The 27,529-nt window shown below is 46.3% G+C and overlaps 1 protein-coding gene across 4 annotated transcripts in view; it reads right to left on the bottom strand.

The window, feature by feature from the left end:
* The window catches only part of LOC139275195 (beta-1,3-glucosyltransferase-like), a 467,305-nt gene that overhangs the window by 41,211 nt on the left and 398,565 nt on the right, over positions 1-27,529 (bottom strand). The window lies entirely within an intron of this gene.

Below are 27,529 nucleotides of genomic sequence, written 5' to 3'. Positions count from 1 at the left end.
AAGGAAGAACGGGGGAGGAGGGGAAAGCAGTGACGAACAGGGAGGAGGAGGGGTAGGGTAGATATATTTTGTGAAATGTACTTAAAATAAACTATTTTTTAAAATCACAGATTTTAATGCCTTTCTCAAATAGAATCACAGAATGAGGCCACCAGGCCTGTGCTGGCTCTTTGAAAGAGCTATCCAATTAGTCCCACTCCCTTGCTCTGTCCCCAAAGCCCTGCAATTTTTTCCAATTCAAGTATGTATCCAATTCTCCTTTGAAAGTTATTACAGAATCTGTTTCCACCACCTTTCCAGGCAGTGCATTCCAGATTATAACAACTCACTGCTTAATTTTTTTCCCCCTCATGTCACCTCTGGTTCTTTTGCCAATTACCTTAAACTCTGGTTACCGACCCTTCTGCCTCTGGAAACAGTTTCCCTTTATTTACTCTATCAGAACACTTCGAGATTTTGAACACCTCTATCAAATCTCCCCTTAACCTTCGCTGCTCTAAGTAGAACAACCCCATTTTCTTTAAGTCTCTGCACGTAACTGAAGTCACCGGTACTATACTCGTAAATCTCTGCTGCACTCTCTCTAAGCCCTTGACATCCTTTCGAAAATGTGGTGCCCAGGATTGGGTGCAATATTCCAGCCGGGACCTAACTAGTGTTTTATAAAGGTTTAGCATAACTTCCTTGCTTTTGTACTTTATGCCTCTATTTAAAAAGCCAAGGATCCCCTCTGCCTTTTTAACAGCCTTCTCAACTTGTCCTGCCATCTTCAAAAACTTATGTATGTACATCCCCAGATGTCTCTGCTCCTGCACCTCTTTAAAATTGCAACATTTAGTTTATATTGCCTCTCCCCATTCTACCTACCTTAATTGATCACTTCACACTTCTCAGTGTTAAGTTTAATCTTCTATGTGCCTGCCCATTTCATCAGTCTGTCTATGTCCTTGTGAAGTCTGTTATTAACCTCCTCACTGTTTACTGCATTTCCAAAATTTGTGTCTTCCGTCAAACTTTGAAATGATGCTCTGTATGCTCAAGTCTAGGTCATTAATATATATCAAAATGAGCAGTAGTCGCACTGACTCCTGGGGGATACCACTGTATACTTCCCTCCAGTCTATAAAACAACCATCTGTATGCATGCTGCCACTGTCTCTTTCATTCCATGGGCTTTAATTTTGCTCACAAGTCTATTAAGTGGTACTTTGTCAAATGCCTTTTGAAAGTCCATATACACATCAACTGCACTACCCTCATCAACCCTCCATTACTTCAAAGAACTCGATCAAGTTAGTCATACACAATTTGCCTTTAACAAATCCGTGCTGACTTTCATTTATTAGCCCATACTTTTCCAAATGGTAATTGATTTTGTTCCAGATTATTATCTCTAAAAGTTTTCCCACAACTGATTGGCCTGCAGTTGCCAGGTTTATCCCTCTGTCCTTTTTTGAACAGGGATGTTACATTTACAATCCCCCAGTCCTCTGGCACCACCTCCATATCAAAGGAGGGTTGGAAGATTGTGGCCAGAGCCTCCTCAATTGTCAGCCTTACTTTGCTCAGTAACCGAGGATGCATCCCATCCGAGATTACTTTTCTACTTTTGAGCACTGCCAACCTTTTAAGTACCTCCTCTTTACCTATTTTTATCCGATCCAATTTCTCTGCTGTCTCCTCCTTTATTGTGACATTGGCAGCCTCCTCTTCTTTAGTGAAGACAGATGCAAAGTATTCAGTTAGTACCTCAGCCATGCCCTCCACAAGGTCATCTCCTTTTCGGCTATACCCTTTGTTGGTCATCTCCTTTTCGGCCACACCCTTCGTTTGACTACTCTTTTACTAGTTATCTGTTTATAAATGATTTTTGGGTTCCCTTTTATGTTACCCAGTAATCTGTTCTCATCTACTCTCTTTGCTGCTCATATTTATTTTTTCAGTTTTCCTTTGTACTTTTTGTATTCAGCTTGGTTCCCTACTGTATCATAAGCTTCATTTTTTCTATTTCATTTTAATCTTTATTGCTCGAGTCATCCAGGAAGTTCCAGCTTTGGACGCCCTTCCTTTCCTGTCTCACAGAAATATGACTTATCTGTACATAAACTGTCTCCTCTTTGAAGGCTTTCCATTGCTCATTTACTGTTTTACCTGCAAATCTGATTCCAAATCACCTGGGCCAGATCCCTTTACAACTCACTGAAATTAGCCCTCCTCCAGTTGAATATTTTCACGTTAGATTTTTCCTTGTTCTTTTCCATAACTACTCTAAACCTAATGCTATTGTGATCACTGTTTCTCAAATGCTGTCTCACTGAAACACAGTTCACTTGCCCCACTTCATTCCCCAAAACTAGATCCAGCACTGCTTCCTTCCTCGTTGGTCTGGAAACACACTGATCAAGAAAGTTTTCTTGTACACATTCAGGAATTTCTCCCCCTCTTTGCCTTTTACACTGTTATTTTCTCAGTCTGTATTAGGATAATTGAAGTCTCCCATTATCACTACTCTATAGTAATTGCATTTTACTGTAACTTGGCTGCAGATTTGCTCCTCTATCTCCTTCTCACTATTTGGTGGCCTATAATATACACCCAGCAGCATAATAGCTCCTCTATTGTTTCTTAATTCTAACCAAATAGAATCTGTCTTTCAACCCTCAGGTACATCATCCCTTTCTTTGATCAATACTGCCACTTCCATTGACGTTTCAAAGCAGACTGTATAAACCTAACCCTACTTTAGTGCAAGTGGCTAAATACTTTTATATCGATAATAAATTGCATTTTTTTATGTTATTAAAATAGTGCATGTCTGAACTGGGAGAGTGGAGAGGCAGAATGTGGCAAGGGGAACAAGACCATCAGCAGTGACTGAACTTCCTGCCCTGGATCTCCGAAAACTACAGCAGCAGGGCACTGAATAAAAACATAGAAAATAGGTGCAGGAGTAGGCCATTCGGCCTTTCGAGCCTGCACCGTCATTCAATAAGATCATGGCTGATAACTCCTTCAGTACCCCTTTTCTGCTTTCTCTCCATACCCCTTGATCCCTTTAGCCGTAAGGGCCATATCTAACTCCCTCTTGAATATATCCAATGAACTGGCATCAACAACTCTCTGCGGCAGGGAATTCCACAGGTTAACAACGCTCTGAGTGAAGAAGTTTCTCCTCATCACAGTCCTAAATGGCCTACCCCTTATCCTAAGACTATGTCCCCTGGTTCTGGACTTCCCCAACATCGGGAACATTCTTCCCGCATCTAACCTGTCCAGTCCCGTCAGAATCTTATACATTTCTATGAAATCCCATCTCATCCTTCTAAACTCCAGTGAATAAAGGCCCAGTTGATCCTGTCTCTACTCATATGACAGTCCAGCCATCCCTGGAATCAGTCTGGTGAACCTTCGCTGCACTCCCTCAATAGCAAGAACGTCCTTCCTCAGGTTAGGAGACCAAAACTGAACACAATATTCCAGGTGAAGCCTCACTAAGGCAGAGATGGGCAACTGGCCCAAAAGTGACAGCAATGGCAGAAGATGCGGTTGGAGAGGGAGACCTGCACTCAAGTGGGATGAAGATTTACAGGTCCAGTGTCTTTAATTGGAAAACTGCAGTGCCACAGGATTGTGTGATCGCAAATATGTGACCAAAGGTTTCTAACCTGGAAAAATCATATTGCACTGCAATATAATGGCATCATAAGCAAATACAAACATAACATGTAGGTGTTAAAAAATCACCACGGCAAAGTTCATAGGAAGTGTTCATAGGTAACAGAACATACCAATTTTAATAACATGACGGCTTCAAAGGTGATTTCCAATATTAATGTTGACAGGAGTTTATAATTGAAAAAGTTGACAAAGTGTGACAAAAAGAGTAACAATCGGAAGAAAGATTTTTGTATTGTAGACTGGAAGTGCACAGACATTATATTTTTAATAATATATAGATAAATATATTTTATCTTAGTAGCACTATATGTGTGTGCATAGCTTAGCAAATAAGGTGGAATGTATCCCTCTGTTTCTTATGTATCGCTCTCGTTCATTTTAAAGGATCCTATTGTTTCTCAGATATCTTTTTATCGTGTTTTGATCAAAGGAAGGACATCAAGGCTTTAGAGAGTGTGCAGAGAAGATTTACTAGAATGCTTCCAGGAATTAAAGATTTTAGTAACGTGGGGAGACAAGAGAAACTGGGATTGTTCTCCTCAGAGCGGAGAAGGTTAAGGGGAGATATAATAGAGGTGCTCAAAGTCATGAACTGGTTTGATAGTATAAATAAGGAGAAACTGTTTCCAGTGGCAGAAGGGCTTGGTAACCGGAGGACAGAGATTTAAGGCAATTGTCAAAAGAACCAGAAGCGAGAGAAGGTATTTTTTTTTTTACACAGCGAGCTGTTATGATCTGGAATGCACCACGTAAATGGGTGGTGGAGGCAGATTCAATAATACATTTCAAAAGAGAATTGGATAAATACTTGAAGGGGAAAAATTTGTAGGGCTATGGTGAAAGGGCAGGGGAGTGAGACAAATTAGATAGCTCTTTCACAGAGCCGGCACGGACACAATACCCTCAGCTACCCTCCAGTTCTGGATCAGTTCCTATGGACTGGAGGGTAGTTAATGTAACACCACTTTTTAAAAAAAGGAGGGAAGAGAGAAAACGGGTAATTATAGACCAGTTAGCCTGACATCAGTAGTGGGGAAAATGTTGGAATCAATTATTAAAGATGAAATAGCAGCGCATTTGGAAAGCAGTGACAGGATTGGTCCAAGTCAGCATGGATTTATGAAAGGGAAATCATGCTTGACAAATCTTCTAGAATTTTTTTAGGATTTAACTAGTAGAGTGGACAAGGGAGAACCAGTGGATGTGGTGTATTTGGACTTTCAAAAGGCTTTTGACAAGGTCCCACACAAGAGATAAGTGTGCAAAATTAAAGCACGTGGTATTGGGGGTAATGTATTGACTTGGATAGAGAACTGGTTGGCAGACAGCAAGCAGAGAGTAGGGATAAACAGGTCCTTCTCAGAATGGCAAGCAGTGACTAGTGGGGTGCCGCTGGGCTTAGTGCTGGGACCCCAGCTATTTACAATATACATCAATGATTTAGATGAAGGAATTGAGTGTAATATCTCCAAGTTTGCAGATGACACTAAACTGGGTGGCGGTGTGAGCTGTGACGAGGATGCTAAGAGGCTGCAGGGTGACTTGGATAGATTAGGTGAGTGGGCAAATGCATGGCAGATGCAGTATAATGTGGATAAATGTGAGGTTATCCACTTTGGTGGCAAAAACATGAAGGCAGAATATTACCTGAATGGCGGCAGATTAGGAAAAGGGGAGGTGCAACGAGACCTGGGTGTCATGGTACATCAGTTATTGAAAGTTGGCATGCAGGTACAACAGGCGGTGAAGAAGGCAAATGGTATGTTGGCCTTCATAACTAGGAGATTTGAGTATAGGAGCAGGGAGGTCTTAATGCAGTTGTACAGGGCCTTGGTGAGGCATCACCTAGAATATTGTGTTCCGTTTTGGTCTCCTAATCTGAGGAAGGACATTCTTGCTATTGAGGGAGTGCAGCGAAGGTTCACCAGACTGATTCCGGGATAGCAAGACTGACATATGAGGAAAGACTGGACCGACTGAGCCTGTATTCACTGGAGTTTAGAAGAATGAGAGGGGATCTCATAGAAACATATAAAATTCTGACGGGATTGGACAGGTTAGATGCAGGAAGAATGTTCCCGATGTTGGGGAAGTCCAGAACCAGGAGTCACAGTCTAAGGATAAGGGGTAAGCCATTTAGGACCGAGATGAGAAGAAACTTCTTCTTCAAAGAGTTGTTAACCTGTGGAATTCTCTGCCGCAGAGAGTTGTTGATGCCAGTTTGTTAGATATATTCAAAAGAGTTAGATATGGCCCTTACGGCTAAAGGGATCAAAGGGTATGGAGAGAAAGCAGGAAAGAGGTACTGAGGGAATGATCAGCCATGATCTTATTGAATAGTGGTGCAGGCTCGAAGGGCCGAATGGCCTACTCCTGCACCTATTTCCTATGTTTCTATGTAATGGGCCAAATGGCTTCCTTCTGTGTATATCATTCTATGATTCTATTCTATTCTATAATAAATCTGTCTCATTGTTACTCTCATCTTGCTTCCTAATATTATGACGCATTTCTTTTTCTTCCCACCATCGCAGCCTTAATAGGAAACTCCATTAACAATTAATGCCAAAAGTAAACCAGCCATATTTAACTTCATATACAAGTAACAGAAATACATGACAGTGTTGGAGTAGGATTTCAATATAGTGGAATAATGAGGTCAAGTTTCGGCCCGAGTTGCTCCTATTTTTTTGGAGCAACTAGTTTTGAATGGAGTATCTTAGAAATTGCAATTCTCGGCCTTTAGTTTGCTCCAGTTCTAGTGAGTTAGAACAGTTTTATTTTAGAACAGATTTTTTTTTTCAAAAAGGGGCGTGTCCGGCCACTTACGCCTGTTTTTCAAGTTTAGGCAGCAAAAACTTATTCCAAACTAACTTAGAATGGAGTAAATATAGATTTTTGTACGCTCAGAAAAACCTTGCCTACACTTACAAATCAGGTGTAGGGAATGAGAGATGGCTGGGGGGTGGGGGAGGCAGGGGGAGAAGGGGGCTTTACAAACAGTAAACACTTCACTTTTACAAATAAAGAGCCATCATCAATAATAAATCATAAATAAATCAATAAATAAACCAATAAATCAATCCAAATAAATAAAAAAATTAAAAATTAAAAAAAAAATTATAAATCACTCAATAAATAAAAAATTATTTCTACTCACCTACTGCAGCACCGGGGAGAAGAGGTGGGGGGAGAAGAGGGGGGTGGGGGAAGAGAAGAAGAAGATGGGGGAGGGGGAAGAGAAGAAGATGGGGGGGGAGGAAGAGAAGAGAAGAAGATGGGGGAGGAAGAGAAGAAAATGGGGGGGGAGAAGAGAAGAAGATGGGGGGGAGGAAGAGAAGATGGGGGGGGGAGAGAAGAAAATGGGGGGGGGAAGAGAAGAAGATGGGGGGGGGGAAGAGAAGAAGATGGGGGGGAGGAAGAGAAGAAGATGGGGGGGGAGAGAAGAAGATGGGGGGGGAAGAGAAGAAGATGGGGGGGGAGAGAAGAAGATGGGGGGGAGAGAAGAAGATGGGGGGGGAGAGAAGAAGATGGGGGGGGAGAGAAGAAGATGGGGGGGAGAGAAGAAGATGGGGGGGGAAGAGAAGAAGATGGGGGAGGGGGGAAGAGAAGAAGATGGGGGGGGGAAGAGAAGAAGATGGGGGGGGAAGAGAGAAGATGGGGGGGGGAAGAGAGAAGATGGGGGGGGAAGAGAAGAAGATGGGGGGGGGAAGAGAAGAAGATGGGGGGGGGGAGAGAAGAAGATGAGGGGGGGGAAGAGAAGAAGATGGGGGGGGGGGGGGAAGAGAGAAGATGATGAAGAAGCCCCGCACGCAGGCGATGCAGGGCGGGCAGGCCCCGCTGATGACGAAGAAGCCGGGCCCCGCCGAGGACTTTGGGCGTGGCCTGCCCCAGCGAGAGGCCGGCCGGGTGGGCCCCGCCGCAGAGGTAAGATGCGCAGGCCACTCGGCCGGGGATAGGCTCGTCGCCCTGGAGACAGGACGCCGGCAGCTACTGTGCACACGTGCGGCTGCTGCCGGCACTGTTTTCGGCGCAGGGCTGTAGCTCCGCCCCCAGCAGCTCCTGCTGCGCAGCGCCGAGGTGGAAATGGGCCTACAGCTATCTGAGAATCCCGAGGTAAGTATTCGGCGTAATTATTGTTCTATAAATTAGGCGGGCCTCGCCGATGTGTGCCGTTCTAGCGGGCAGCCGAAACTTGACCCCAATGGGTGGGTAAAATTTACATATGATGTTAAACATCTATGTGTAGCCGCAGCTGTGCAATCACTTAGATCTGTGAAAAACATCTAATAAAATAAATACAAAATTTGGCCTTCTGAATTTGGATTGTGTCAGTACTTTAAAGTGCTGTTGATTACAGACCTGTCACTGATAGTAAATGGTGGGAGGTAGCTGAGGGCTGAATTAAGAGCATCACACAACATTAATGGCTTAGAGGCACTTTTCCCCATAGTATATTGGTACAATTAAACCTCTTCTGAACACTATAAAATAATTTAGTGCAACAGGGAAAAAAACCTAGAACATCACTGTTACAGGAAATAAGATTTGGCTGAGATAATTGCCTAGGTTTTGCCTCAGAATCAGTGAATTGGCAACACTATGGCAGATGGATGTGGGAAAGTGGGAGGTCATCCACATTTGATCCAAATAAGACAAATCAGAATATTTTCTTACTGGTGAGAGACTAGAAGCTGCAGAGGAGCAAATGTGTTCATGTGGAAAGATCACAAAAGCTAGAGCAGAGGTACAAAAAGTGATCAAACAGGCTAATGGTATGTTAGCCTTCATCTCCATGGGGCTAGAATACAAAAGTGAGAAAATGCTGCTTCAGTTGTACAGGGCCTTGGTCAGACCCCATCTGGCAACGAACCTCAGCAAAGATATATTGACCTTGGAGGGGGCACAGTGCCAGAATAATAAAACATAAGAAACATAAATAGGAGCAGGAGTAGGCCATACGGCCGCTCGTGCCTGCTCCGCCATTTAATACGATCATGACTGATCCGATCATAGACTCAAGTCCACTTCCCTACCCGCTCCCTATAACCCCTTATTTGCTTTCCTGATCTTCGAACACTCTCTTCCTCAGGCGGCCGAAGGCTGAGCTGGCGCACTGGACCTCGTCGTCAATGTCTGCCCTTGCTGATAATAGGCTCCCGAGGTATGGAAAGTGGTCCATGTTGCTCAGGGCCCCTCAAATCTGGCACCAAGCTTATGATCTACAAGGCTGTAGTGATACGCACCCTCCTGAATGGCTCAGAGACGTGGACCATATACAGTAGACATCTCAAATCGCTGGAGAAATACCACCAGCGTTGTCTCCGCAAAATCCTGCAATTCCCCTGGGAGGACAGAAGCACCAACGTTAGTGTCCTCGATCAGGCCAATATCCCAGCATCGAAGCACTGACCACACTTGACCAGCTCCGTTGGGCGGGCCACATTGTTCGCATGCCTGACACGAGACTCCCAAAGCAAGCGCTCTACTCGGAACTCCTACACGGCAAGCAAGCCCCAGGTGGGCAGAGGAAACGTTTCAAGGGCACCCTCAAGCCTCCTTGATAAAAATGCAATATCCCCACCGACACCTGGGAATCCCTGGCCAAAGACCGCCCTAACTGGAGGAAGAGCATCCGGGAGGGCGTTGAGCACCTCGAGTCTCGTCACCGAGAGCATTCAGAAAACAAGCGCAGGCAGTGGAAGGAACCTGCGGCAAACCATACCCCACCCACCCTTTCCTTCAACGACTGTCTGTCCCACCTGTGGCAGAGACTGTAATTCCCATATTGGACTGTTCAGTCACCTAAGAACTCACTTATAGGGCCCAAATCTCGGCCTCAGTTGCTCCTGATTTTTTGGAGCAACTGGTGTAGAACGGAGTATCTCAGAAATTCAAATTCTCGGCATTTAGTTTGCTCCAGTTCTAGTCAGTTAGAACAGTTTCACTTTGGAACAGAATTTTCTTTTCAAAAGGGGGCGTGTCCGGCCACTTACGCCTGTTTTCAAAGTTTCGGCAGTGAAAACTTACTCCAAACTAACTTAGAATGGAGTAAGTGAAGATTTTTGTACGCTCGAAAAAACCTTGTCTACACTTTAGAAAATCAGGCGTAGGTTACAAATCAGGCGTAGGGAATGGAGGGGGGGTGGTGTTTAAAGGGAAGTTTACAAACATTAAACACTTCAGTTTTACAAATAAAGAGCCATCATCAATAATAAATGATAAAAACATCAATAAATCAACCAATAAATCAATCAAAAAATTAAAAAGAATTTTTTTTTTTTTAAATCAATAAATAAAACATTTTCTATTTACCGACTGCAGCACTGGGAGCCCTCCAACAGCATGCTGGGATGCCCCCCCCACCCGCCAATGTGTCTCTGTCAGTGTCTCTATCTCTCTGTCTGTCTGTGTGTCTCTCATTCCCTGTCTATCAGTGTCTGTGTTTCTGACAGCGAGGGGAGGGGGAGGAGGGAGGTAGAGGGAGAGAGGGGGGGGAGGGAGGCAGAGGGGGAGGGATGGGGGAGAAGGGGGAGGGATGGGGAGAAGGGGGAGGAGAAGGGAAGGGGGGGAAGAGGAGAAGGGGAAAGGGGGGGGAGGAGGGGGTGGTGGGAGGGAGGGAGAGGTCGGTGAGGGGTGGGGGGGGCGGGGGGAGCGCGTGCCGGGTCCAGGCCGGAGGGTCCGGTCCGGGGGCGGGGGGGAAGCGGGAGTCGGGTCCGGTCCGGGAGTCGGGTCGGTGTCGGGGTCGGGGTCGGGTCAGGTCCGGTCAGGGGGCGGGGGAGAAGCGAGAGTCGAGTCGGGTCGGGAGGAAGCAGGAGCTGGGCGTGGGAGGCAGCCTTATGCACACAGCCCCAGTGAGGCCATTGGGCCAGGGCTAGGGGCTGCATGCTTCGGGCCCCTCCCACACAGTTTTGGGCGCCTGGAGCTACTGCACATGCGCGCCCACTGTAGCGCGCGTGTGCAGAGGTCCCGGCACTGTTTTCAGCGCAGGGACCTGGCTCCGCCCCCTACAGCTCGTGCTGCGCTGCGCCCGGCTCAAGAGGACCAGCATGGAGCCGGAGAATCTGTAAGTTTTTTTTTAGGCGCACTTTGAACTTGGGCCCTTAGAGTGGAAGCAAGTTTTCCTCGATTTCAAGGGTGTGCCTATAATGATGATGATGATTATTCCCATATCGTTTAAGAAGCTGTCTATCTCTGAATAAATTTAAGACAATGTCCCAGCTTCCACAGCTCTCTGAGGCAACAAATTCCACAGATTCATAACCCTCTGAGAGAAGAAATTCCTCCTCGTCTCAGTTTTAAATGGGCGGCCCCTTATTCTAAGATTATGCCCCCTAGTTCTAATCTCCCCTGTCAGTGGAAACATCCTCTCTGCATCCACCTTGTCAAGCCCCCTCATAATCTTATACATTTCGATAAGATCACCTCTCATTCTTCTGAATTCCAATGAGTAGAGGTCCAAACTACTCAACCTTTCCTCATAAGTCAACCTCCTCATCCCCGGAATCAACCTAGTGAACCTTCTCTGAACTGCCTCCAAAGCAAATATATCCTTTCTTAAATATGGAAACCAAAACTGTATGTAGTATTCCAGGTGTGGCCTCACCAATACTGTGCAACTGTAGCAAGACTTCCCTGCTTTTATACTCCATTCAGACGTAAAAGGTTAAATTATGAATAAAATTATGCATAAACTTAAGTTTGTATTCCCTTGAGCTTAGAATGCTGAACAATGATTGTTATATATGTAGACAATAGATATACTCTCTGTGTAGTCACTGCGTGGTTGCACAAGATGGAGACTTGTTTACCTGATGTACTATCAATAAGGTTTACACTGTATATATACTATGCTGGCACCACTAGAGGGTGCAACTGGTGGAGACCGGGGTTTCTTGCCCTGGTGGCAGGGGCTGTATAAAAGGGTAGCCACCATGTGGCTGCCTCACTGTGGAGTTATGAATAAAGGACCAAGGTCACTACAGTTTGAGTACAACACATTGCCTCATGGAGTCATTTATAAGTACATTACAGACCTAACAGTGATCTTATTAAGGTCTTTAAAATCATACAGGGATTCGATAAGGTAGATAGAAAGGGCCCACATTTGGCGAGGAGTTGCTCCGTTTTTTTTGGAGCATCTTGATTTTTCTGGAGTATTTTAAAATTCCCATGTTGCACATTTAATTTGCGCCAGTGTAAGTGAGTTAGGATTTTTTTTAGTTTAGTTTTTTTTTCCAAAAGGGGGCGTTACCAGTCACTTGCGAATGTTTTGGCCATTTAAGCCAGTTTGGACAGCTAATAGTTGCTCCAAACTAACTTATGTCAGTCTATGTGGCCAGTTGTGGTCGCACAGAAAACCCTTGTGGAGAGTTAAGAAATCAGCGCAGGTAAGTACATTCTAAAGCACCAAGCACTAAACAAAGCACAAAAATAAGCATTCAATAACAAATAAAAAATACAAGGAAGCTGAGAGGACCTGCACCTTGCACCAAGACTTACAAAGCACTAAACAAAGCACAAAAAGTAATAAGCAATTAATTAACAAATAAAAAATAGAAGGAACCTTGCACCTAAAGCACCAAGACCAAAGTAATAAGCAATCAATCAATCAATCAATAACAAATAAAAAATAGAACTCCTACCAAAACATGGCCCGGGAAGGTAGCGAGTCGCCGATGAGCGAGCCCATTCGGCCAGGGATAGGGGCGGCACGCTTCGGCCCCTCCCACACAGTCTGCAGCACACTCTCACAGATTCTGGGGGCGAGGAGCTGCTGCGCATGCACGCACACTCTAGCGCGCATGTGCAGAGGTCCCGACATTGTTTTGAGCACTGGGACCTGGCTCCACCCTCGAATCCAGTTGCCACACTACGCCACCATCGAGAGAGGCTGGGGAGCGTCCAAACTCAGCCCGAAGATTTTTGCCACTCTTGGAGTTCTACAAAAGCGGCGCACCTCTGGTGAGTGCGCCATAAATCTGTACTGGCCAAATTTGGGCCCAAAGACACTACTTCCTCTAGTGGAGAAATCCAGAAGAAGGGGGCATAATTTAAAATTAGAGCTAGGCCATTTATGAGTGAAATAAGGAAGTACTTTTTTCACAGAAAGGGTAATGGAAATCTGGAACTATTTCCCACGCCACCCTACCCCGAAAGGCTGAATGCTAGTTTAGTGGAAATTCTCAAGACTGAGATAGAGATATTTTTGTTGGATAAGGCTATCAAGGGATATGGAGCAAAGATGGGTAAATGTAGTTGACATACAGATCAGTTATGATCTAATATAGGCATCACAGCTTGAAGGGCTGAATGGCCTACTCCTGTTCCTATGTTCCTAGATCAAGCTTCAAATCTGGTACCATTATTTTTGCATGTGCCTTTTTGGCACCAGTGCTTTTAGTTATTGAGCTAATAGATTGCCTCAGGAATATATTGTAAGGAATAACTAAACCCCGATAGCCCAGTGGTAAATTTAATCTTTCCACTTTTTGGTTTTGTCTTAATTTTTGTTATTTATTCTTTAGAGAACAATGGCAAGGCAGTATTTTTGCTATCTCTAGTTGTCCGGAATGCATTAAGAGTCAAGTACATAGTGTGGGACTGGAGTTACATATAGGCCACATTGGGTAAGGGTAGGAGGTTCTCTACTCTGAAGGACATAAATGAACCAGTTGTATTTTTTGTGTTATTTTTAAATTCTATTTCGTAACATGGCATAGCGGCTCTTTGAGGTCAAAATTGCCCGTTTGTGCAGTGCCAGTTAGCGCTGTCGACCAGCAATAACGGTTAGCGCACAGGCACAGTGGCCACATTGCCCCAAGCAGATTTGCCCCCATGGCTCCGCCGGCAAAATGTGGTTTGCGCTGTGCCCCACAACTAGCACACCGACCTCTTATCGCCCCGCTCCGACCCCTTTGTGCCCTTCAAGGCAAATTGACCCACGGCACGCAAGGTTGGTGTGGGGTAATGCCAATGACAGCTTCTCGATGGCATCTTTTTTCTGTCGGACGACTTTTTAGTTGGCCCGACAAAGGTAGCCGTCAACATGCAGCTCGACACCCCCTCTTGGGTGCCGGGCCACAGGCCTGGCTGGCACCCTCCCTGGTGGCTCAGTGGGCGGCACTGAAGTTGCTGCTCAGATCGCAGTGGCCCTCCCCTTTAAGAGAAGGAGAGGGATGTTGTGACGTGGCTTGTCAGCGATGTGCAGATGTCAGCGATGTGCAGATGTCAGCACCGCATTGACGTCATCAGCGCCACCAGCCGCAAGAACACCCGATTACCAACCCCAACATTTTTTTTCTTTAAAGAGGTGAATTCCGTGCCGGTTGCCGCAATTGCTGCCCCGGTGCAAAACTTTCAGCTAATTTGAATTATGCGCTGCAAACCCACCACAGGGCAATTTCGTCACCTTAACCTCTGAGGTTGCTAGACACTAGCCTAATATATTCATCATTAAATAACCATGGTATTTTCTCAGTTGTTTAATATTAGATGAAGCACTCAATATGTTATGTATTGTCCAGGTACATTAAATGTATGGTTACAATGGTGCGCCACAGAGGGCGCTGTGGTGGGACACCTGAAAGTACCTGCAAGACAGAGTATAAAAGGCTGCCCACCACACCTGAGAGGCACTCTGGAGTTACACAATAAAGGACTAAGGTCACAGCAATTACTACAACATCAAACCGTGTGGAGTCAGTGATTTGTGTGCTACATACACCACATTGGCAACATGGACGCGGACGAACTCCATGCAACCATGGCTATTTTGGACTCACTAAAGGATTTTGCCGTGGGAATTGATTGGGAGGCCTTTACGGAAAGGCTCGAGTACTACTTCACAGCAAACGATCTGACGGGGCACACGGACGCACTGAGAAGCGTATAGAAGAGAGAAGAGAATATCCAGGGGTATTCAACATTCAGGAAGGATAAAATAAAAGGAAAAGGAGGTGGGGTAGCATTGCTGGTTAAAGAGGAGATTAATGCAATAGTTAAGAATGACATTAGCTTGAATGATGTGGAATCTATATGGGTAGAGCTGCAGAACATCAAAGGGCAAAAATCGTTAGTGGGAGTTGTGTACAGACCTCCAAACAGTAGTAGTGATGTTGGGGAGGGCATCAAACAGGAAATTAGGGGTGCATGCAATAAAGGTGCAGCAGTTATAATGGGTGACTTTAATATGCACATAGGTTGGGCTAACCAAACTGGAAGCAATACGGTGGAGGAGGATTTCCTGGAGTGCATAAGGAATGGTTTACTAGACCAATATGTCGAGGAACCAACTAGGGGGGAGACCATCTTAGACTGGGTGTTGTGTAATGAGAGAGGATTAATTAGCAATCTCGTTGTGCGAGGCCCCTTGGGGAAGAGTGACCATAATATGGTGGAATTCTACATTAGGATGGAGAATGAAACAGTTAATTCAGAGACCATGGTCCAGAACTTAAAGAAGAGTAACTTTGAAGGTATGAGGCGTGAATTGGCTAGGATAGATTGGCGAATGATACTTAAGGGGTTGACTGTGGATGGGCAATGGCAGACATTTAGAGACCGCATGGATGAACTACAACAATTGTACATTCCTGTCTGGCGTAAAAATAAAAAAGGGAAGGTGGCTCAACCATGGCTATCAAGAGAAATCAGGGATAGTATTAAAGCCAAGGAAGTGGCATACAAATTGGCCAGAAATAGCAGCGAACCCGGGGACTGGGAGAAATTTAGAACTCAGCAGAGGAGGACAAAGGGTTTGATTAGGGCAGGGAAAATGGAGTACGAGAAGAAGCTTGCAGGGAACATTAAGACGGATTGCAAAAGTTTCAATAGATATGTAAAGAGAAAAAGGTTAGTAAAGACAAACGTAGACCCCTTGCAGTCAGAATCAGGGGAAGTCATAACGGGGAACAAAGAAATGGCGGAGCAATTGAACAAGTACTTTGGTTCGGTATTCACTAAGGAGGACACCAACAACCTACCGGATATAAAAGGGGTCAGAGGGTCTCGTAAGGAGGAGGAACTGAGGGAAATCCTGATTAGTCGGGAAACTGTGTTGGGGAAATTGATGGGATTGAAGGCCAATAAATCCCCAGGGCCTGATGGACTGCATCCCAGAGTACTTAAGGAGGTGGCCTTGGAAATAGCGGATGCATTGACAGTCATTTTCCAATGTTCCATTGAGTCTGGATCAGTTCCTATGGAGTGGAGAGTAGCCAATGTAACCCCACTTTTTAAAAAAGGAGGGAGAGAGAAAACAGGGAATTATAGACCGGTCAGCCTGACCTCAGTAGTGGGTAAAATGATGGAATCAATTATTAAGGATGTCATAGCAGCGCATTTGGAAAGAGGTGACATGATAGGTCCAAGTCAGCATGGATTTGTGAAAGGGAAATCATGCTTGACAAATCTTCTGGAATTTTTTGAGGATGTTTCCAGTAGAGTGGACAAGGGAGAACCAGTTGATGTGGTATATTTGGACTTTCAGAAGGCATTCGACAAGGTCCCACACAAGAGATTAATGTGCAAAGTTAAAGCACATGGGATTCGGGGTAGTGTGCTGACATGGATTGAGAACTGGTTGTCAGACAGGAAGCAAAGAGTAGGAGTAAATAGGTACTTTTCAGAATGGCAGGCAGTGACTAGTGGGGTACCGCAAGGTTCTGTGCTGGGGCCCCAGCTGTTTACACTGTACATTAATGATTTAGACGAGGGGATTAAATGTAGTATCTCCAAATTTGCGGATGACACGAAGTTGGGTGGCAGTGTGAGCTGCGAGGAGGATGCTATGAGGCTGCAGAGTGACTTGGATAGGTTAGGTGAGTGGGCAAATGCATGGCAGATGAAGTATAATGTGGATAAATGTGAGGTTATCCACGTTGGTAGTAAAAACAGAGAGACAGACTATTATCTGAATGGTGACAGATTAGGAAAAGGGGAGGTGCAACGAGACCTGGGTGTCATGGTACATCAGTCATTGAAGGGTGGCATGCAAGTACAGCAAGCAGTTAAGAAAGCAAATGGCATGTTGGCCTTCATAGCGAGGGGATTTGAGTACAGGGGCAGGGAGGTGTTGCTACAGTTGTACAGGGCCTTGGTGAGGCCACACCTGGAGTATTGTGTACAGTTTTTGGTTTCCTAACTTGAGGAAGGACATTCTTGCTATTGAGGGAGTGCAGCGAAGATTCACCAGACTGATTCCCGGGATGGCGGGACTGACCTATCAAGAAAGACTGGATCAACTGGGCTTGTATTCACTGGAGTTCAGAAGAATGAGAGGGGACCTCATGGAAAAGTTTAAAATTCTGACGGGCTTAGACAGGTTAGATGCAGGAAGAATGTTCCCAATGTTGGGGAAGTCCAGAACCAGGGGTCACAGTCTGAGGATAAGGGGTAAGCCATTTAGGACCGAGATGAGGAGAAACTTCTTCACCCAGAGAGTGGTGAACCTGTGGAATTCTCTACCACAGAAAGTTGTTGAGGCCAATTCACTAAATATATTCAAAAAGGAGTTAGATGAAGTCCTTACTACTAGGGGGATCAAGGGGTATGGCGAGAAAGCAGGAATGGGGTACTGAAGTTGCATGTTCAGCCATGAACTCATTGAATGGCGGTGCAGGCTAGAAGGGCCGAATGGCCTGCTCCTGCACCTATTTTCTATGTTTCTATGTTTTCTATGTTTCTATGTAAGGTGATATTGCTTTCCAGTTGTGGCGATGAGGTTTACTGTTTCGTCAGGGATTTGCTGGCACCCGCGAGCGCCAGGGACAATTCATATGAGGAACTGGTCGCACTCATTTGTGACCAGTTGAAACCGAAGGAAAGCATCCTCATGGCCAGATACAAATGTTACCATCACTGCAGACCTGAGGGCCAGGATGTCACCAAATATGTTGCGGACCTCAGGAGACTCGCGGCGCCGTGTGATTTTGGCGCACACCTTGACGAGGCGTTGCGGGACGCTTTCGTTGTGGGGATTGGCCACGAGGGTCTCCTTCACAAGCTGCTATCCACTGAACCCACAGTCACCCTGACAAAGGCCATCACCATCAGCCGGGCACATATGACCTCGACTTGCAGCACCAAGCAAGTGATCCACACAGTCTCGAACCCGTCAGGCACTGTCCACAGGATAGCGCCCACCACGGACAAAACTGCAGAACGTGGCTCTGCCCAGGGCAGAGAGCACGGACCTCGGGGTCCTGAAACTCAGAGTCCGCTGAGGGGGGCCAATCAAGCAGCACCATGCTGGCACTGCGGAGGAAGCCATGGGGCTCACCGATGCAGGTTTGCGGAGTATACGTGCAATACCTGCCACCTGAAAGGCCACCTTCAGCGTATGTGTAAAAGAAACCTGACTCACCGCGTGGCTGAGGAGATGGTGGATGATCCACTGTTCAGCGAGGAGCAGGCAGAGGATGAGATGTTGGGACTGTACACGTGTACCGACGATTCACCCCCAGTGATAATGGAAGTAAAAATCAACGGAGTCCCAGTGAGTATGGTAGTGGACACGGGGTCGGGTCCGTCGTTGATGAGTCAGAGAACTTTCGATAAACTGTGGGTCAACCCAGCTGCACGACCCAAGCTGGTCCCGGTCACGGTGAAGCTGCGCACCTACACCAAGGAACTGATACCTGTTCTTGGCAGAGCGGATGTGCAGGTATCTCATGGGGGCGAGACGCACGGTTTACCTTTGTGGGTCATTGTAGGCGATGGGCCGACAATTCTCGGCAGAAGATGGATGGGAAAGGTCCGAGGGAGCTGGGAAGACTTCATTCCTCTACAGACCGCTGTCCCCCGGGTTCCCAAAGAGCTGGAGCTGCAGCCTAAATCCACACACAGGCGACAGCAGCCCAGAACTCCTGACCTCAAGCAATTCTGCAGCCTCAGCCTCCACAGACGAGCAGACCCTGGAAGAGCAAGTTTGCAGATGCGGGCCGATTGCTGGGGTGTGGGCCGGCGGGGCGCTGCGCGGGAGGTCCATCGATGACCGGCGGACCCACGCAGAGGAAAAATCGGGCGGCGATAGCGGCTGTGATGGTGGCGGCCACAGTGGCCGCAGGAGGGGCGGCAAGTGCGGAGACAACGGTGGGAGCGGAGGCTGCGGCGGTGGCTGGCATGACTCGGGAGAACATGAGCCAGAGCGGCGGATGCGGCAGCAAGTACAGAGGGACTCACAGGGACTGTGACTGATCGAGTCCAGGGAGCCACTTCTGCAAAGATGGGTTGCTCTGGGCCGTTTTTTCCCTTCCTTTCTTCCTTGTTCCTTTTGTTCTTTCTTCGCCAGTGAGCTCAAGATGGTGGTGAGCCTCATGGCAATGGAGCTCTGCAGACAAAGGCCAGCAGAGCAATAAAATGGCGGCGCCCAAGGGAAGCCTTGTGGGAATCAGAAGATGGCGTCTTGAAAGGGAAATGCACCCGGGAGTCTTAAAAGGGCCTTACACCGTTGGCGGTCCCCACAAAAAGACTTTTGTAAGGCAAGAGTGAGTCTAAATGAGTTATGTGAATGTAGGATGACGGATTTATGATAAGAATTAATATTTTAATGATGAATGGTTACTGTGTTTAAAATAATGGATATGAATTATAAATTATGATAAGAGTTAATACCATGAGGTTCAAGTAAAAGGGATATGGATCCGTGACTAACATTACCAATGGGCTAATGCGATTTTCGATTTAGGGGATTCATGCAATGGTTCAGCGGCTGCTAAGGCGACTACTTCGTGAGAACAGAGGCAACGCACCAGTTGTGATATCCTGTCTCAGCGCAGCCCATTACCTCGGGCAAAAAGGGGCTGTGTACTGCCACTGTACCTCACCCAGAGGAGCTGGGATTAAATAACTGTTCAGTGTACCTGCAATCTTTTGACATAACATCTGTATCACATATTATATGTACCATACAAATGTACCGTCTATGTATACCTGCTTTCTGTTGGAGGTTATGCTCGTGTACCTTATCATTCATGTAAGGACTGCAAATACCACATGCTTACACTGGGTCCTCCACATGGGGGAGAAGAGGGAAGTGGATGGTCATGGACTCACACTCACAAAACAACCAGGACGAACAAGGCAGAGGTCACTGGCAATGGCTTTTTGAACTCGGGGCGGGGGGGGGGGAAGTGAGATGTTATACATTTAATGTACCTGGACAATACATAAGTACAATGGTGCGCCACAGAGGGCGCTGTGGTGGGAGACCTGAAAGTACCTGCAAGACAGAGTATAAAAGGCTGCCCACCACACCTGAGAGGCACTCTGGAGTTACACAATAAAGGACTAAGGTCACAGCAGTTACTACAACACCAGACCATGTGGAGTCAGTGATTTGAGTGCTACATATACCACACACCACACAATAAACATTTATTCCAGTCATCTGATTAATCGTGCAACATACTTATGCTATTAGACACTCATAGTTCTTAAATAAACATCTTCCCCAATTTTGAATATGAACAGAATCTAAAAGTTTTGCAATTTATCCACAATTATTAGCAGTGAAATGTCCGCCTACCAAAATAACTGCAGATTCAAAGACCAGGATCTCAAAGCTGGCACCAAGCTCGGTCTACAGAGCAGAAGTGATACCCACGCTCCTATATGCTTCAGAGACATGGACTATGTACAATAGGCACCTCAAAGCACTGGAGAAATGCCACCAACGCTGCTCCCGCAAAATCCTGAAAATTCATTGGCAGGATAGGTGCACCAACGTCAGCGTTTTCTCTCAGGCCAACACCCCCAGCATCGAGCCATTGACCACGCTCGACCAGCCCTGGTGGGCGGGCCACATTGTCCGCATGCCCGATGCTAGTCTCCCAAAACAAGCACTCTACTCTGAGCGACATCATGGCAGACGTGCCCCAGGAGGGCAGAGAAAATGCTTCAAGGATACGGTCAAAGCCTCCTGAAAAAAAGGAACATCCCCACTGACTCTTGGGAATCGCTGGCCCAAGACCGCTCAAAGTGGAGGAGAAGCATCTGAGAAGGCACCAAACACTTTGAGTCTCTTCGCCGACAGCACGCGGAAGCCAAATACAAAAAGCGGAAGGAGTGTACGACAAATCAAGCACCCCATCCACCCGTCCCTCCAACCACCGCCTGCCCCACCTGTGACAGAGACTGTAGATCCTGCATTGGTCTCATTAGTCACCTTAGAGCTCATTTTAGTGTGGAAGCAAGTCATCCTTGACTCCGGGGACTGCCTAAGAGCGAAGAGATTGAAGTCATCATTAAACATCTAGAAATAATTAAACTTTCAGAGTAATTAACAGCAAAGAACAATAATAAAATTAAATACTTCAGTATTGGAGTATAGTCCCTTTTAAGAATATAGCATAATCTCCTGATTTTTTAACCTTGTGGAATTGAGTTATGCTCTGATGAAACACTTCCAAATGGTTATTGTTTCACGTTCAGAATGATTCAGACATAACAAGCCCCAATGCATGCCCCAATAATACTCTTGTCTTCAGAACCATTTCTAATGACATTATGTAATATATCCTTTAAATCCATCAAAGTAATTTTATACATAACCATTTAGGTCAGCTAAATTTGTCTTTTATTACAGACTGTTTTTTTTTTTCTGTTCTCAAGGTTTCTAATTTTAAACGATGTGTTTTTTTTCCCTGTAGATTTTGATATCCCTAGGATATGATTTAGTGATTATAGTCTTGGGAGCACTATTTAAGTGCTTCAAGGCCATATTCATTCAAATTAATTTCTGCAATAATAAAATGTTTAAAAGGTACACCTTGTTTACAAAGAATAGTTTAATATAAATATCCTTGGGGAGTATAACATTAGGTGTATTTTTTTCTGCAGGCCTACACCGGACGGAGAGTGGTAGCTGCAGAGGCGGGAATGGAGCAGAGAGGCCTGCGTGTCCGAAATTGCCCCTGGGCTGGAAGAGGCGGGAATGGAGCAGAGAGGCCTGACGTGTCCGAAATTGCCCCTGGGTTGGAAGAGGCGGGAATGGAGCAGAGAGGCCTGACGTGTCCGAAATTGCCCCTGGGTTGGAAGAGGCGGGAATGGATTTCTGCACCGACCATTTTCCTGCCGCGTCAGGGACGCGCCGGCCCCTTGCTGACCGGCGGCGACCCCCTTTCCGCCCCACGGGAAATTGCCCCGCCTGGAATTGACCCCTGTGGGAGCGGTGGCGCCGTCGGTCGGTGCCACTGACAGCTTTCCCCAGTGGTGAGCTGTCTATGGCGGGGCGGTGCATCCGCCCTTAAAGGGGAGGTCGCGCTGCTGGCGACTCCATTATATTTACTTTTGTTGGCCAGGTCGGCCCGACAATTATGCCCCCAGGTTTCGGCCTGGCCGCCAACAGGCAGCCTCTTGGGTGCCAGGCTGCGGGCATGGCCAAAATCCTCCCTGGTGGCCCAGTGGGCCGAACTGAACTTGTTGCTGTGCTCGCAGTGGCCCTACCCTTTAACTGAATTTGGGGAACATTGTGACGCGTCAACGCGACGCAGCACACCCGTGCGGTGCCGATGACTGGTTGGGGAAGCCAACCCGCTGCAAAGGGTACTTCCGCCACACAGCCGCCACAACTTCCGCCCCACCAAAAAAAACATTCTCGCAGCTGAATTTCTCCGGTATCTCCACCCCATGGGTTGGGGAGAAGAATTTTTTTTTTTTAAGAAAAAGGTGTGCAACGATTGGGGCAGGGGGTAAGTTCGGCCCCTAACTGTTCTGTCCAGAAGAGCAAGCACACTCCTGGTTATGTGCATGTACAGAGCTCGCTTCCAACAATTAGAAATGTAAATGTAAATTTTTTAAGAGAGCGGAAAACAGAGAAATCCAGGGGCCAAATGTGCCCACCGCCCGAAACGAAGCGCACCGACCGGTTTCAATGTGTTCTGGCTGCCCCATGCACTGGAGCAGACTAGCCGTCGGTATTCAGCAGTTCGGGGCACCAATCGGCGGCGGGGCCACTCCCGCAGGGCAACACCGGCAAAGGGGCAATTACCCGAGAGGGTCACTGCCAGTCGGTAAGCGGTCGGCGCGTGCACACTGCAGCGGGAAAACGGGCGGTGCGGTCCCGGGCACCACTCCAAAAGTAAAGGAAGGCAATTTCCAAAATGAAGGCCCCTCCGCAGAAAGCCGGCAGCCATTCCGCGTCGCCCCCTGGCCGCCACTTTCAGACGGTCAGAGGCTTTATCGGAAGGGGCAATTTTGGCCCTCTGCTCTTTAAGCATTTAAGTTGAGGTAAGGTCAATTTAAAAAATGGTCAGAAGTCCAACAGACTCCTGTGCATTTTGCAAACCACGACACTGGATTTGCAATCTACCGTGCCAAACCGAAGCAGTGCGAGACTAATACCTGTCACCTTGCTTTGCTGTGATGCATGACAAGCCAAGTGCAAATTTACACTGCAAGTTTAATGTCATTGCTGTTGTGTATCTGTAAAGCATGCACTCCCATGTTCCACCACCAGGGATCTCATCCCCTGATCCCAGCATCCCTTGGGAGCACTGTATATAAGCCGGCCCCCTAAGGCCTGTTCCTCACTCTTATTAAAGACTGAGGTCACTGTTACTTTAACCTCCCTGTGTGCAGCCTCATCTGTGTTAGGAACACAATAACTGGCGATGAGAATACGAGTCCAACACAAAGATGCAGCAAACGGTGAGCATCCTGGAGAAGTTCTCGGAGGGTGAGGACTGGGAAGCCTATGTCGAACGGCTAGACCAGTACTTTGTAGCAACAAGCTGGACGGAGAAGGAAGCGCTGCAAAAAGGAGAGCGGTCTTCCTCACAGTTTATGGGGCACCGACCTACAGCCTCATGAAGAATCTTCTGACTCCAGTGAAACCCACAGATAAGTCGTATGAGGAGCTGTGTACACTGGTTCGCGAGCATCTTAACCCGAGGGAGAGCGTCCTGATGGCGAGGTATCGGTTCTACACGTGCCAGCGAGCTGAAGGTCAGAAAGTGGTGAGCTACGTCGCCGAGCTAAGGTGACTTGCAGGACAATGTGAGTTTGATGGCTACCTGGAGCAAATGCTCAGAGACTTTTTTGTACTGGGCACTGGCCACGAGACCATCCTATGAAAACTTTTGACTGTAGAGACACCGACCCTCAGTAAGGCCATTGTGATAGCACAGGCGTTTATGTCCACCAGTGATAACACCAAACAAATCTCTCAGCAACAAGTGCTAGCAATATTCATAAATTAACTGGAACTGTGTTTGCGAGCAGAAATGCAGGGCAGAACCCACGAGTCTGCAACTGCCAGCAGGCCTCAGGTGACCCAGATGACTGAGTCCCCAACAAAGGATGGATGCAAGGCAATTCACATCTTGTTGACATTGTGGAGGCTTCCATTCAGCCTATTCATGCCGCTTCAAAGGGTATGTTTGCAAGAGCTGTGGAACAATGGGGCACCTCTGTGATATCTTCACAGAGCAGAGCACACACAGCTTCCAAAGGTGGCAGGCTGCTCTCTCGGAACTCTCCGGAAAGCTACCTGTTGTTTAATGATTAACTCTGCAGCTGCAGTACACAATACGTCCATATCCACAGTGTGGAGCTACAAGCATTACAAGCTTACAGACATTACACTTATCCCTCCTTAATGAAAAAGCCATCATAACAAACATCATAAATAACTTTCATTTTTATACATATTTAAAAATTTAACTTTACCACTTGTTTGCTGTTTCGAAGAGGATACCGTCGCTCTCGAACAGAACCTTCCAAACATGGTGTTGCTGCTTTTTCAAAAGTTCATTCAGTAGATGTAATACTGTAGCCAAATTTGGTAAGAACTTCCCATAATAGTTCAAAAGACCCAAAAATGAACGAAGTTCAGTGACATTCCTGGGAGTGGGTGCATTTCGAATTGCATCCAATTTTTCCATGGTTGGATGTAAACCATCTTTGTCTATTCTGTACCCTAAGTACTCCACTGAGTTTTTAAATAACTCACACTTACGAGCAGATACTCGTACTCTGTGCTTCTCTAGCCGTTTGAGGACTTCATTCAATATTTTATTATGAATTTGCCTATTTGGTACTGAAATTAGTATGTCATCCAAATAACATACTACCCCTTCAATACCTTGCAAAATCTGGTTCATCACCCCTTGGAATATGGCAGGGGCGGAAGACACTCCAAACGGTAGCCTATTAAAATTGATATAGGCGTAGATGAGTGTTTATAGTCAAACATGACTTGGACTCCTCATCTAGTTCAAGCTGGAAGTAGGCATTCGTAAGATCCAGTTTTGAGAAGATCTGACCACCTGTCAGTGTTGTGAACAAATCTTCTATATTCGCCAATGTATTGGGGACATTACCCTCTAGAACCTGGTTTACGGTAACCTTATAATCACCACACAATCTTACTTTACCATCAGACTTAGGTACAACAACAATGGGTGTAGCCCAATTACATCGATCTAACTTACAAATAATGTTCTCAGTCTCTAGTCTTTTGAGTTCTCGCTCAACTTTCTCCTTGAATGCATATGGTACGGAACGTGGCTTGTAGTAAACCGATCTAACGTCCTTCTGTACCCTGACCCTCGCCTTGAAGCCTTGGATCGGACTGCCCGTTTCGCAGAACACCTTCGGATACTGCTTGATAACCTCATCCATTGATGAAAATCTCGCTTCCACACAGAAAATCTTGCTCCAATCCAGCTTCAGTGAGCTCAACCAATTTCTTCCTATTAAAGCAGTCTTGTCTCCTTTCACTACTATTAGAGGCAAGTCCTGAAATTGATCTTTATATTTTACCGGTACGGTGATACGGCCTACTACAGGAATTTTCTCTCCCGAGTAGCCTTGCAGCTCTATCTTGGATTTCTCCAGTTGAAAATCACGCAATTTGTTGCGGTACAGTGACTCCGGTACTACACTCAGAGAGGCACCCGTGTCAATTTCCATCGGTATCTTGAATCCCGCAATATCTATGTGGATTTTGATGCTTTCCGAATTGCTGTCCGTTAACCTCGTGCTCCTGATGACGTGTAACTCTAACATCTCCTCGTCCTGTTGTAGTTCTTCCATGCTATGTAGTCTTTTTGGATTCCTACTCATAGCTTTGAACACTGCACTCATAGCTTTAAAAACTGGTTTACTCTTCAGTCGGCATGCCTTCACAAGATGCCCAGTCTTTCTGCAGAAGAAACACTCTGCCTTCACGTATGGACAAATTTGAGCAATGTGTTGTTCCCAAGCACCTATAGCACGACTTCGACGCTCTGTTAGAATTTCCAGTTTCTGAGACTTTCGGCCATGGCCGTCTTTTACTTTGAACTTGCAGGTGATTTACCTCAGTTGACTGACGACCGTAATCATTATTTAATTCTCGGAATATTGTTCAGCCATGCTCATCGACCTCACTGTCTGACAAGCAATCTCAAAAGTTAAGTCATCTGTCGTCAATAACTTCCTTCTGATCGCATCATTTTTCACCCCACAAACAAAACGGTCCCGTAATGCTCGGTTTTGAAAGTTTCCAAAATGATAGTGCATCTTTAGCTTTTTTAATGCTATGATGTAATCAGCGATACTTTCATCAGCCTTTTGATTCCGAATCCCGAAACGATAGCTTTCAGCAATTTCTAACGGTTTGGGGTTATAGTGCTGCTCCAGCTTTGCTAAAATCTCTTTAAGCGTTGTGTCCTTTGGCTCGTCAGGCACAAGCAGATTTACAAGGGTTTCATATAATGCCAGACCTGCCACCGATAAGAAGATCACTTTCTTACGTTCCAACACAGCCCGGTTCTGGACTGCATTGTCTGGAACTTCATTTATGTTATTTGCAGTGAAATAATTTCTAGCCGATCCACATACGCTTTAAAACGTTCCCGGTCGTGTCTATATTCACCCAAATATCTGATTACACCTGCCATTTTTAATCTCTAGTTGTTCACGCCGTGTGCTGTATTTTACCTCGGATTTTGTAGCTTTTTTTCAAAGACAGAAACTTCCAAAGTCTTCTGTCGGCTGGCTGAATCCTTCACCAACAAAAATTTAAGCTTTAAACATCCGAAAAATTGCCCATCTCGCCGCCAACTGTGATATCTTCACAGAGCACAGCACACACAGCTTCCTAAGATGGCAGGCTGCTCTCTCGGAACTCTCCGGAAAGCTGCCTGTTGTTTAATGATTAACTATGCAGCTGCAGTAAACAATACGTCCACAACCACAGTGTGGAGCTACAAGCATTACAAGCAACTGCCAGCAGGCCTCAGAGTCCCCAACAAAGGATGGATGCAAGGCAAATCACACCTTGTTGGCGTAGTGGAAGCTTCCATTCAGCCTATTAATGCCACTTCAAAGGGTATGTTTGCAAGAGCTGTGGAACAATGGGGCACCTCCAACAAGCTTGCAAACGAGCTGCAAGCTCTGCAAAACCTGCTAACCACCACGTGGCAGAGGAAGATGCTGGTGGATCAAAGCAATTTCGAGCCTGAGAGAGAGGAGGCAGATGCTGAAGTACACAGGGTGCACACATTTTCGATGAAATGTCCACCTATAATGCTAAACATAAAATTGAATGGCTTACCCGTAGCATGGAACTGGACACTGGCGCTAGCCAATCCATCATGAATAAAAAGATGTTTGAGAGACTGTGGTACAACAAGACATTCAGACCAGCCCTGAGCCCATCCACACGAAACTGAGAACGTACACCAAAGAACTTATCACTGTCCTGGGCAGTGCCATGGTCAAGGACACCTAAGAGGGCACGGTACACGAACTGCCACTCTGGATTGTCCTGGGCGATGGCCCCACACTGCTTGGAAGAAGCTGGCTGGGCAAAATCCGCTGAAACTGGGATGACATCCGAGCGCTATCACGTGTCGATGAGGCC

The sequence above is a fragment of the Pristiophorus japonicus genome, chromosome 10, assembly GCF_044704955.1.
Source record: "Pristiophorus japonicus isolate sPriJap1 chromosome 10, sPriJap1.hap1, whole genome shotgun sequence".
Classification (NCBI taxonomy): Eukaryota; Metazoa; Chordata; class Chondrichthyes; family Pristiophoridae; genus Pristiophorus; species Pristiophorus japonicus.
This window is presented reverse-complemented; position numbering and strand designations above follow the sequence as displayed.